Raw genomic sequence first — 12970 nt, 5'->3', positions numbered from 1 at the left:
TCATTTACAGATAGTTATTATATGATTCTGGTGGATTTTTCTAAGTCCTTCATCTTCAGAGAGATGAATGAAAGGACTCTGATTATAAAATTTTTATGTCTTTAAAGTATTAAAGAATCAACCATGTTTTGTTTTTCCAGATCTAAGGAAATCTTTTCTCTTAAGCTATGACTTAGAGCAGTGTGGTAAAGTATACCTTTGTGAACAATGATGAAACAATTACTTTTTCTCCCTGCCTGATCCCTCTAGAATTCAGAAACTGTTAGTATTCTTATTTTCATGGCAAAATCATTATTTGCATAAGTTCAATAAGAATCTGTTATCCTTAAAACAGGACAAAAATTGGAAACATTGATTGTATTACCAAGGCTTTGATTGGAATGTCTTGAGAATTGTGTGTACAGAGTCAGATATGACCAATTTTAAGGAACTAAATTTGACTTTACAGAGCCAATAACGCCCCTTGGAAATGCCACCTGGTACTGCACTTAAAGGGTTTCCTGCAACCGAACCAGGTGAGTAAAGAAAGGTCACTTCCTGGCAGGTAGAGTTTGGGGAGCCTCAAGAAGAAACTATCCAGATTGGGGCTTTTTTTCACTCACCAGCTGTTTAACTCAGTGGTCTATTACTTCCTTCCCTACTTGAGATATACAGAATCTTCCACAGGAGACTTATCTGCCCGACTCAGATTCTACTCTTCATTCTCTCTCTCTGTCCCCTTCTCCTGGAGTACAACCACCTTCAATGCCAACCCAAGAAGAGAAAGAACTTAGTGCAACTTTAAAACTTAGCTGTTTATCATAGAAGGGAAGACTGTAGTTTGTAACAAAATTGTCTTATCTTTAGTCAAGTACACATGCAATCCTGAGCAATTCTGAAGATTCTTAGGATGGCTCTTCATTTTAGGGTCAAAAGTCTTTATTCATGCGTGGCTTCTCAATTCTGTCTCACTGGCCCCAATCATTTTTCACTGGCATGATGCCTTTGTAATACTCTCAGAATGCTCCACGTGTTCATCCCCTCAATAACAAAGAGTAACATTGCTGAACTTTCTTTCTTCTTCTCTTTTCTACACTCTCCTCCACATCTTATATCCTGATTGCAGGGTTGCAATCCTGGGTATTGCAGGCAAAGTCTGATGCTTGAAGAGGCTTTTAACAGTTTAATCTGAGATTCCTTATGAAAACAGCCTATATGATTAATCACTATTCTTGCTGCACTTATGTAAATGAACAGGCCAAATTTATTGAAATGAGACTTATTTTTCAAACAAATTAGTCTTTGATTATGTTGGATTATGTTTCAGTAGTAACTGTAATACACACTTGTACATCAAATTCTAGCCCTGTTCACTGCCTTTAAAATTTTAGCATTTACACATAAACTAGACTGGATCCTGAATTCTTGTAGTTTCCTCCAATATCTGACTACAACTCTCCTTTTTTCCAAGAAATCACCACAACAAATCATATTTAGAAAATCTTTATGCCTGTTGCAATGTGGGCCACTCAGTTTACCTGAACACTTGAGGACCTATCACTAGAGACACTCAGACTGCAAAAGATGCTTCAACCTCCAACATCTAGAAATCTTTCTTAACAGGCTGTCTACCATCAGGACTTAGACTGGGTTTATCATCTCCTCCAGTCACTAACTGTATTGGGTTTTTTGCCAGAGAAATGCCTTACCTAATTACTTATGCCATATAGCTTGTATCACTGGCTCCTGAAATCCAACACTGTTTAACCGAACTGACCCATTCTCAAGATTAAGAGACTGGTCCAGTGACATAGGGAGTGATCTGTCAATTTACTTTATGGACTGTGAAACAACTCGGGGAAGTTTCAAAGGTGAGACTGAATGGGAGAATCAGTACCCCAGAATGTGCTTCTTTGCAATAAGACTTATTTTAGGCTGATTGTTTTTAAGAAATAGCAGACAAGGGAAAAGCTCTGAAAACTAAATAGAACTTATCACTGGATAAGGCATGGAGATAAATTTTCATAACCCCAAAAATGCAGACAACAAGTCAATTTACAGGACAGTCTCCATTAAAAAATATGCTTTGAAAAAACTACAGAAGGAAGTGTATCAAAATGTTAATAACATTTGCCTTTGGATGATAGGATTGTGGATATTTTTCTTGCACCCATTTTTTTATAATTACTATATTGTGCATAAATTTGATCAGAAAATAGTAAACTACTTAAAAATTTTTTTCAATGTTTATTTATTTTTGAGAGAGAAAGAGAGGGGTAGAGAGAGACAGGGGGAGACATAGAATCTGAAGCAGACTCCAGGCTCTGAGCTGTCAGCACAGAGTCCAATGCAGGGCTCAAACCCATGAACCCTAAGATCATGACCTGAGTCAAAGTTGGACACTTAACCGAGCCACCCAGATGCCCCTGTAGTAAAATATTTTTTAAACCAAGGGCATCTATACCTTTCCTTTTCTTACACACTATGGGAATATAAAACATTTCCTTTTGATCTGACCCTTGACTATGACCCTTGACAAAAGGCAGATTTATAACATGAAACTTGCCTTGTTTAGGCTGCCCAGCTGGGTAGCAGCTCTTCAACATTACTTGACTCTTCTGGCAAATATCACTACTGGACAGCACCATGGGATCCCATCAACTATAGTAACTTGAAAGCAGAGAACCAAAATATATATGAAAGTTGTCTTATTTATGAAAAATGACTATTAATATGCTATAAAAGGCAAATCATGGTAATCCAAAATCTTACAGTTATTCACTGAGCATTCCTTAATGTCACTATTATTCCTAGAGCAAATTTGTTCCAAACAGCAGGAGCCCTCTTAAGCCTGAGTTGGAATAGCCTTTCTGTAGAAGCCTCGCACCTCAAATTACCAGATGTGCACATAAGTGATGTGTTTAATGCTAAGACCATGAGGTCCTTGTGGGAAATCTGAGACTACATATCCCATTGGTAGTTATGAAATCACAAATTTGGGGTGGGGGGAATGGTTTCTAAAATATCTCAAGTAGGAGTCTTATAGTTGAAAACCAAGTGAAAGGTGAGAGATTTTTAAAGACCGTATCATTTTGTTTGCCTCTTTCACTATAATAGAATTTTCTATCACCCTTACCTTTTCAAAAGGTTTCAAATTTCAAGCTGTTATATAGGTTTACAGCAAGGTTGTGAAAGCATCTCAAGGCTCTCCTTAGCTGAATATGCAAAACATGTTTTCACTTTAGATATTCAGACTCAACAGTGGGCATCACTATGCTACTTAGGAGTGGAAAATATGTTTGTATTGTTTTGCTCTACTTTTGGCCCAGGCAGGCATGAGTGGAAGACTCAGGTGGCATGCCATGAATAGGAAAGTCTCATTATGTTTTGAGATTCTTAAATCTATTTGGAACAGAAGCTTGAACAACCAAGTCTCTAGGGAAGTCCTACAGAAAAGGAATTTGTTTTGCATCCAAACCTCATGGACATGAATTCATAAAATTTAAAAGTGAATATTGCCTTTGGCCCCTTAGGAAACCTCAGTAAGAAATTAAAAATAAAAAAAAAATGGACCTTCTCCATCGATGAGCAGTGCAATATGCTTTTTCTCTTGATGTTTGAATTGGTGGAATGGTACATTGCAGATGATTGGATCACTTCACAATCCCCAAATTTGGTTTCTATTGAGTTTATATAAATTTAATTAACTTTCAGTGAAAAATGATCTGTCTGTGATGATTGGTCATAACTGTACTATGTTTGCATTACAAGGTCTTGCCATTTTATCACTTGTGGCTAGCACAGGACCTGGCATGAAAAAAGGCTTTCGAAAGCCCCCAGGTGGCTCAGTTGATTAAGTGTCCAACTCTTGATTTCCACCCGGTCATGATCTCATGGTTTGTGAGTTTGAGCCCCACATAGGGCTCTGTGCTAACAGTGTAGAGCCTGCTTGGGATTCTCTCTCTCTCCCCCTCTCAAAATAAGTAAGTAAACATTAAGAAAAAGTACTTGTGAAATAAATTAATAAACCTAAATACACCAAGATGGAGATAATCAGTACTGCACTGACCTGAAGCAGGAGTGAGGATCAAAAAGGAAACCAACTGTAGCATTCTATAAAAAAAAGTCATCACCTAAAACTGGACAAGTACAACCAATGGTACCAGTTGGGGATAAACCATTTACCTTTTCTTCCTTCATGTGGAAAATGCGAATGTTCTAAGTCTAAAATGCTGTAATTCTTTACAAGTTTCTTCCTTTATACCTCCCACCTTTCCCTATGGACCACAACTTACTTGAGACAGCTCAACTGCTTTCTTGGTCAGTTTCCTCTCCTCGGATCAAAGCTACTATACCTGCTTTTTTGAAGATCACTTCTATTTTAATTGCCTTTCCCATACAGAAAATATAAAACTTTTGACCCATTCTCCTTAGGTTATAATGCGAACCTCAATTTGGCTGCTTACTTTTTTGGGGGGAGGGGCATTCTGCCCTATCTTAGCCTGTCGTCCATAACAATAAAATATACTTGCAAGGCAGCTTCCCAAGGTTGTGACCAAAGTCTGTGGTCAAGCCTGACAATTTTAATTCGTATCATCGGCCTTACAACATGGTGTCTTAACAACTTCTAAACCTTGGACAATATCCATCAGTGGCTTTAACATATCCACCCTAATGTTGCTTTTAAGAAGATTCCATCTTCTCATAGAACAGACAAGTGGTCCCTCAAGCTAAACCTAGGGTATTTCTCTCCTTATTTGTGACTAATCTAGTACCTGACATATGCAGGTATATTGAATATATTTACTACCTTCTGGAGGAAATACTTATTAGCACTCCTCTCCTATTTCTGTCTCCTCATCTGTACAGCTCTTTACCCTCACCTGATTTCTTAACTATCTTTTCCTCACCTAGTCCTACAAATTTAGGTAGTGCATGAAAGAACAAACTGACTACAACAATCAGAAATAGAGGAGCACAGTAGAATATAGCATAAGAAGTTATGTATAATTCCAAAACTAATGGCTAAGGTTTTTTTTGGAAATATAATACAGGAAGTTCTTAATAGAAAACAGAGACAAAAAGGTGAGTAGAATCAAATACCATTTACCCAGAATGCTTCTAGAATGGGATCTACCAACTAATTTATTAGTTAACAGTAACTAGAATTTGTAGATATCTTAAAGAGTTCATATGTTATTTGATCCCCACAGGTACTCAGGAAGGCAAGCCTTCCTTACAATTAATCTTTTAATTGTAAGAAACCATGGAGTGGAAAAAGGGTAATGAGTTTTCAGGGCAGGTGTACCTGAAAACATCAGAATGTTTGTCTCAACAGCCTTTGTCCACATTTTAAGTAGTATTTTAAATCACAGCTTAATCACACCAGGGAGGCCTATAGCTAATTATTTTTAAATGTGAATAATCTGAACATCCATTTTGAAGGTTGAGGTTATCTTGCCTTTAGTTTTTCAGAAGAGCCTAACCACGACAGATCCCATTCTTCTTTACATCTGAGATGAGTCTGTTTTGTCCTTTTGAGTCCTCTACATTCATAGTGATGGCACCAACATTAGGAGACCAGTTGTAGCTCGCTGCTTAGACTTAGTTTAACATTAGTGCTTAAACTGTTTTTTACTAGCCTAGATACAATACCCATATGCCAAGAAAATACATATACATTGAGTTACTGAAATATTTTTAACACCCATCACCTGGTTAATTGGAGAGCTTGGAGAATTCAGGGAAAGTGAAAGCAGAGTGACAACTTTAACATTAGAGGAGTATTTGGACCCTTAACGTGTCTTTCACACCTGAGATACTAGGAGGCAATGAGTCACGTATAAGTATAACCGTTCTCCTCACTAGTCACTTTGATGTCTTGCTAAATGACCTTCCATAACCACCCTTGCTTACTGAATAATACATATATACCTGGGGCTAGAATTTTTGGCCATGCAAACACTGATCCCATCAACCTTTCCAATCTCTTTAATCTCCTAACACAACCGGTGAAATGGAAAGCCACCTCTCAAGAGTTTAAGAAATCCATAATTTCTAGTATTTGCCAATTTTTGTGGTTTTAATATTCCCACCATGATCAAGCCACCCAAGATTTAAAACCAGCTCACAAAAACTCCTCACTATTTAACATTTGACTCTACCTAGCCTGTAGGAGTCCATCCAGCTCAAGAACACTACTGACACTCCCCATATTCCAATCAGATGAATTTAATGCAGCTGTATAAATATGCGCCCATTCTCTGTGACTGTGCCTCCACATGTAACCGAGTGAACTCTTTTTCTTTTCATGTCAAATTTCTAGCCACTGTTAATTTTCAACCTAAATGCTACTTCCTTGTAAATTCCTGTAATTTTTTTTAATCTATATTTCTTGTTAAACACATTGACTTCAAAGTTATTTGTTGAACATGTCTTAATTCCCTACTCAACAGAGGAAAATCTCTTTCTTAATTTTATTATCAGTATGGGCTAACAAAATACCTTACATATAATAATGCTTTTTAGATTTTTGGTTTGGGGGCAAGAACTAGGATGTGGCTTTTTGGTGACAAGGCAATGAATAGGTGGAATCCATAAAAGTGTACTTGAGAGTAACTTTGAAAATTAAAAATAAAAAGTATGAATTAAAATTAGTTTAAATATGCACTCATTTAAAAAATTATCCTAAATGGGGTGCCTAGGTGGCTCTGTCAGTTAAGCATCTGACTTCAGCTCAGGTCATGATATTATGCTTTGTGGGTTGGAACCCCTCATGGGGCTCTGCACTGACAGCGAAGAGCCTCCCTCGGATCCTGTCTCTCTCTCTGCCCATCCTCCCCTCACCTGCTTGCATGCTCACTTGCTCTCTCTCCAAAATAAACATTGAAAAAAAATAAAAATTATCCTCAATAGTCACTCATCAAGTAAGATGTTTAATAGTCAATACTGTTGTTTGTTCTGTAATACTATCTGGGTTCAAATAGTGTCAATTTAAATACTACCATTAAATATGATCATTTAATAGCTGGGTGATCTTAGGCAAGTTACTTAACATCTAAGCCACAGTTTCTTCAGCTGTGCATTGCATATAATAATAATACCTTTTTCATCAGGTTATTGTAAGGATTGTATAAAATATGTGAAACACTTAAAATAGGGACTGACATACTCAGCATTCAATACACATTTGCTAGTAATAAGAATAGTAATGACAGTAGTAGAAAATACTGTTTATCACCTAAAATTAAATCTAAAACATGAATAAAATCAAAGAATAAATGAATGTTAAAGAAAATGTGGAAAAGGGGGAGATCAATGACTAATAATTACACACATGGGATTTTATTGCAACCTAGTCCTAAAAATCCTAGTATCCCCTCTTGTGTCCCACTTTTTTCTTACCAAATAAATCATTCTCCCCATAACCTTCTTCACAGCTCCCAAGTAGTGTCCTATTGTAGAATACCAAAGCCACAGTCATGTTTCCAGGGTTCACTTGTTAAAAAGAAATTAAGATCAGCTTGTTGAAACCCCTTCTAATTACTCATATCTTACCTCCCAGAGGTTCCACTCAATAAATGGATACTAAGAGGATACATTTTTCACTTTGAAGGTGGGGTGGTGGGGGGATCTTTTTGTACAAAGTTGTTTTCATGCTTATTTGAAATAGATAAAACTTATAAACAAAATAAACCTCTTGTAAGCCTACAGCATTCACTTATCTATGACACAGATGGCCCCAATTCACATTAGCCTCAACAGATTAAGTGTCCCCCCTCAAGTGAGAGTCTGATGAACACTAAAGGACATGAGACTGTTGACATTTCTTTTAAGTACATGTCATTTTGAATGGATTCTGAGTTTTTTATCCCACATCAGATAAATGTGCTACCTCCATGTTATGGGCACCATAGCCAGCCACCTCACTGAGTACTGGGCCCCTAGTCCCTATCAGCCCCAGATGCCCTGGGCATAGAAAAAAACCTGCAGTTAAAAACACTAGAGGGGCACCTGGGTGGCTCAGTGAGTTGAGTGTCCCACTCTTGGGTTCTGCTAGGGTCATGATCCCGGAGTCGTGGGATCTAGCCCCATGATGCTTAGCATGGAGCCTGCTTAAGATTCTCTCTCTCTCCCTCTTCCCCTCTCCCCAACTTGAGTGTGTTCTCTCTATGTATATTAAACAAAATGAAAAACTAACCAGAATATAAAAGAGCCAGCCCTAGAACTCCACCAAATGGTAGGAGAGCTGCAGAAACTCTAAGTCAGAAGGACTGGCAAGCACCACAGTTAACATTGTCCTTCCCACCTTGATAGAATGCATGGGAGCAGAGGTTAAGTTCCCTAACTAGCCTCCCCCCTCATTTAGCCCCAGTTCCTAGCCCACACCAGCTCCAGCCATTCCAGCAAGGTGGCCCTAGCATGTCACACACTAGGACACCCTGGTGACCATCACTGCAGCTCCACCCATCCTGCCAAGGTGACACAAGTGCAAAGCACCCCAGAACACTCCAGACCCACACTGCTTCAACTCCAAACAACTTCCCAGGGCAACCCCAGCATACAGTGCCATGGTACTCCCAGCCTGCATTCACCTCAGCTCCAGCCACCACCCCACAAGGGTGCCTGTGTGGTGGCCCCGGATCCCCTGGTATGCACCCACTTCAGCTTCATCTGTCCTGCCAGGGTGCCCTCTGTCCACAGAGCATCAGGACTGCCCCAGCCCAGGTCCACTTCAGCTCAGACCATCCCATCAGGGCAGCCCCAGCAGAGAGTGCCTGGGGACCCCCAACCCATGACAGCCACAGCTCCAGCCAGCCAAAGTCAGCAGGTACACACAGTCTACACAGGAGATGGCTATACACAAGACTATCCCTTCAAGTTTATGAGAAGTAGCTTTTCTGCCCATTTCATAGAAACAAAGTCAAGCAAAATGAGAAAACAGAGGAATATGTTCTGAAAGAACAAGACAAAACCTCAGAAAAATAACCAAACTACCAGATAAAGAGTTCAAAGTAATGGGCATAAAGATGCTCAATGGACTGAAGAGAAGAATCGATGATCTCAGTGAGAATTTCAACAAAGAGATAGAAAATATAAAAAAGAATATTTGTTAGTCTTCAAAGTTGAAGAGTACAATAGTTGAAATGAGAAATAAAGGGAATCAACAGTGGCTTATAGGATGCAGAGGAACATATAAGTGATTTGGAAGACAGGGAAATGTAAAGCACCCAAGCTGAATAGCAAAAAAAAAAAAATATATATATATATATATATATATATTTTTTTTTTTTTAATGAGAATAGGCTAAGAGATTTCTAAATTTTTTTTAACGTTTTTATTCATTTTTGAGACAGAGAGAGACAGAACATGAACAGGGGAGGGTCAGAGAGAGGGAGACACAGAATCTGAAACAGGCTCAAGGCTCTGAGCTGTCAGCACAGAGCCCGACGCGGGGCTCGAACTCACGGACCACGAGATCATGACCTGAGCCGAAGTCGGCCGCTTAACCGACTGAGCCACCCAGGCGCCCCTAGGCTAAGAGATTTTTTAAAAAACACCACGGTGAAAATTTGCATTATAGGGGTCCAAGAAGAAGGAGAGAGAAAGAGATAGAGAAAGGGTCAAAAAGCTTACTTGAAGAAATAATAGCTGAAAACTTTCCTAACCTGGGGAAGGAAACAAACATCCAAGTTCAGAAGCATAGAGTGTTCTAAAGATGAACCCAAGGAAGTCCACACCATGGTACAAAATAAAATGTCAAAGATTAAAGATGAAGAGAATTTAATAAGCAGCGAGAAGCAGCTAGTTACATACAAGGGAAACCTGATAAGGCTATCAACTGAATTTTTAGCAGAAACTTTACAGGCTGGAAGAGAGTGGCATGATATATTTAAAGTGCTGAAAGGAAAAAATCTACAACCAACAATACTCTACTTGGCAAGCTTATCATTCATAATTGAAGGAGAGATACAGACATTCCCAGAGAAACAAAAGCTAAAAGAGTTCATTCCCAGTAAACCAGCCTTACCAGAAATGATAAAGGGACCTCTTTAAGTGGAAAAGATAAGGCCATAATTAGAGGTAAGAAAATTGTGAAAGGAAAGTATTTTATGAGTAAAAGCAAAAATACATTAAAGGTAGTAGAGCAATCACTTATAAAGCTAGTATGAATGTTAAAAGACCAAAGTAGCAAAATTAATTATATCTTAAAAATTAGTTAACAGGATTCACAAAATAAAAAGACATAAAATATGACAACATATACATAAAATGTGGAGGGGCAGTAAAAATGAAATTCTTTCAGAATGTGTTCAAACTTAAGTGACCATCGACTTAATATAGACTGCTATATAATTTATTTATAAACCTCATGGTAACCACAAACAAAAAACTTATGATACACAAAAGAGAAATAAATCCAAACATAACACTACAGAAAATCATTAATCATAATGAAGGAGATCCAGAGAAGAAAGAAAAGGAGAACTACAAAAATAACCAGAGAACAATTAACAAAATAGCAATAAATATACCTATAAATAATTACTTTAAATGATCTAAATGCTCCAATCAAAAGACATGAGGTGACAGAATGGATAATAAAAACTCCATCTATATGTTGCCTACAAGGACTTACTTCAGGCCGAAAGGCACATACAGACTTAAAGTTTAGGAGTAAAAAAAATCTATTCCATGCTAGTGGAAGTGAAAAAAAAGCTGGGGTAGTAATACTTATACACAATAGATTTTAAAACAAAGACTGTAACAAGAGACAAATAAGGGCATTACATAATGATAAAGGGATTGATCTAATAAGAAGTTCTAACAATTTTAATTGTCTGTGTACCCATCACTGAAGAATATAGAAAGCAAATGTTAACAAAGGGAGAAATTGATAGAATGTAATAATAGTAGGAGACTTTAACACCCCACTGACATCAATGGATAGATCATCCAGAGAGAAAATCAACAAGAAAACAGTATCTTTGACACGTTAGACCAGATGGACTTAACAGATATATACAGAACACTCCATCCAAAAACAACAGAATACACATTGTACTTAAGTGCAATATGGAACATTTTCCAGGGTAGATTACATGTTAGGCCATAAAACAAATCTCAATAACTTTAAGAAGAATGAAATAATATCAAGCATATTTTCCAACCAGAATAATATGACACTAGAAGTCTATTACAAAGAGAAAAACTGGAAAAAGCACAAACACATGAAAGCAAAACAATATGCTACTAAACCATCAATGATTCAATGAAGAAGTCAAAGAGGAAATTAAAAAAAAAATACATGGAAACAAATGAAAATGAAACACTTAACAGTCCAACTGTTTACTGGGATACAGTTAAAGCAGTTCTCAGAAGTAAATTTATAGCAATACAGGCCTATCTCAAGAGACAAGAAAAATCTCGAACAATCTCACCTTACACCCAAAGGAACTAGAAAAAGCAGAACAAAAAATACCCAAAGTTAGTAGAACCAAGAGCTGGTTCTTTGAAAAAATAAACAAAATTGATAAAACTTTAGCCAGAGTCATCCAGAAAAAAAAAGAAAAGGACTTAAATAAATACAATCAAAAATGAAAGAAGAGACTACTTGACACCACAGAAATATAAAGGATTAAAAGAGACTACTAGGAAAAATTAGATAAATTCTAGAAACATATAATTTTCCAAAACTGAATCAGGAAGACATAGAAAATCTGAACAGACCAATTACTAATAATGAAATTAAACAAAATAACTCTCAATATACAAATGTCCATGACCAGAGAGATTCAGAGGTGAATTCTACCATACATTTCAAGAGGAGTTACTACCTATTCTCCTCAAACTATTCCAAAAAATAGAAGAAGGAAAGCTTCCAATATGTTCTATCAGGTAAGTCTTACCCTGATACCAAAACCAGAGAAAGATACTACAAAAAAAGAAAACTACAGGCCATATGATGAAGAAACAGCATTCACCAATACTTTAAAACAATCATTCACTATGATCAAATGGGATTTATCTCGGAGATGCAAGAGTTGTTCAATATCTGCATATCTATCAACATGATATGCCACATTAAGAAAATAAATGATAAATATCATATGATCATCTCAATAGATGTGGAAAAAGCATTTGACAAAATTCAACATCCATTCATGATTTAAAAAAAACTCTCAACTAAGTAGGTTTAGAGGGAACATACCCCAACACAATAAAGGCCATATATGAAAAACCCACAGCTAATATCATACACAATGATGAAAAAGCAGAGCTTTTTCTCTAAGATGTGTAACAAGACAAGGATGTGCACTTTCACAGATTTTATTCAACATAGTACTGGAAGTCCTCACCAAGCAATTAGACCCCCCAAAAAAAGAAATAAAACTTACATCCAATTTTGTAAGGAACAAGTAAAACCTCCATATTTGCAGATGAAAGAATACTATACATAGAAAACCCTAAAGATTCCACCAAAAAAACTATTAGAATAAATGAATTCAGTAAAGTTTCAGGCTACAAAATTAATATACAGAAATCTTTTGCATTTCTATACACTAATAATGAAGCAGCAGAAATGAAATTAAGAAAACAATTCCATTTACAATTATAGCAAAAAGAATAAAATACCCAAGAATAAACTTAACCAAGGAGGTGAAAAACCTGTACTCTGGAAACTATAAAACATTGATAAAACAAATTGAAAATGACACAAATAGAAAGACATTTCAGGCTCATGGAATGGAAAAACCAATATAGTTAAAATGACTATACTACCCAAAGCAACCTAAAGTTCAATACGATCTCTAGTAAAATACTAATAGCATTTTTCACAGAACTAGAATAAATAATCCCCTATATTTGCATGGAACCATAAAAGAGAACAAACTGGAGGTATTGCAATCCCACATTTCAAGTTGTACTACTGAGCTATAATAATAAAAACAGGAGGGTACTAGCACAAAAATAAACCCATAGATCAGTA

Source organism: Panthera tigris, chromosome X (assembly GCF_018350195.1).
Source record: "Panthera tigris isolate Pti1 chromosome X, P.tigris_Pti1_mat1.1, whole genome shotgun sequence".
Lineage (NCBI taxonomy): Eukaryota > Metazoa > Chordata > Mammalia > Carnivora > Felidae > Panthera > Panthera tigris.
The sequence above is the reverse complement of the archived record's forward strand: the minus strand, read 5'-3'. Positions refer to the sequence as shown.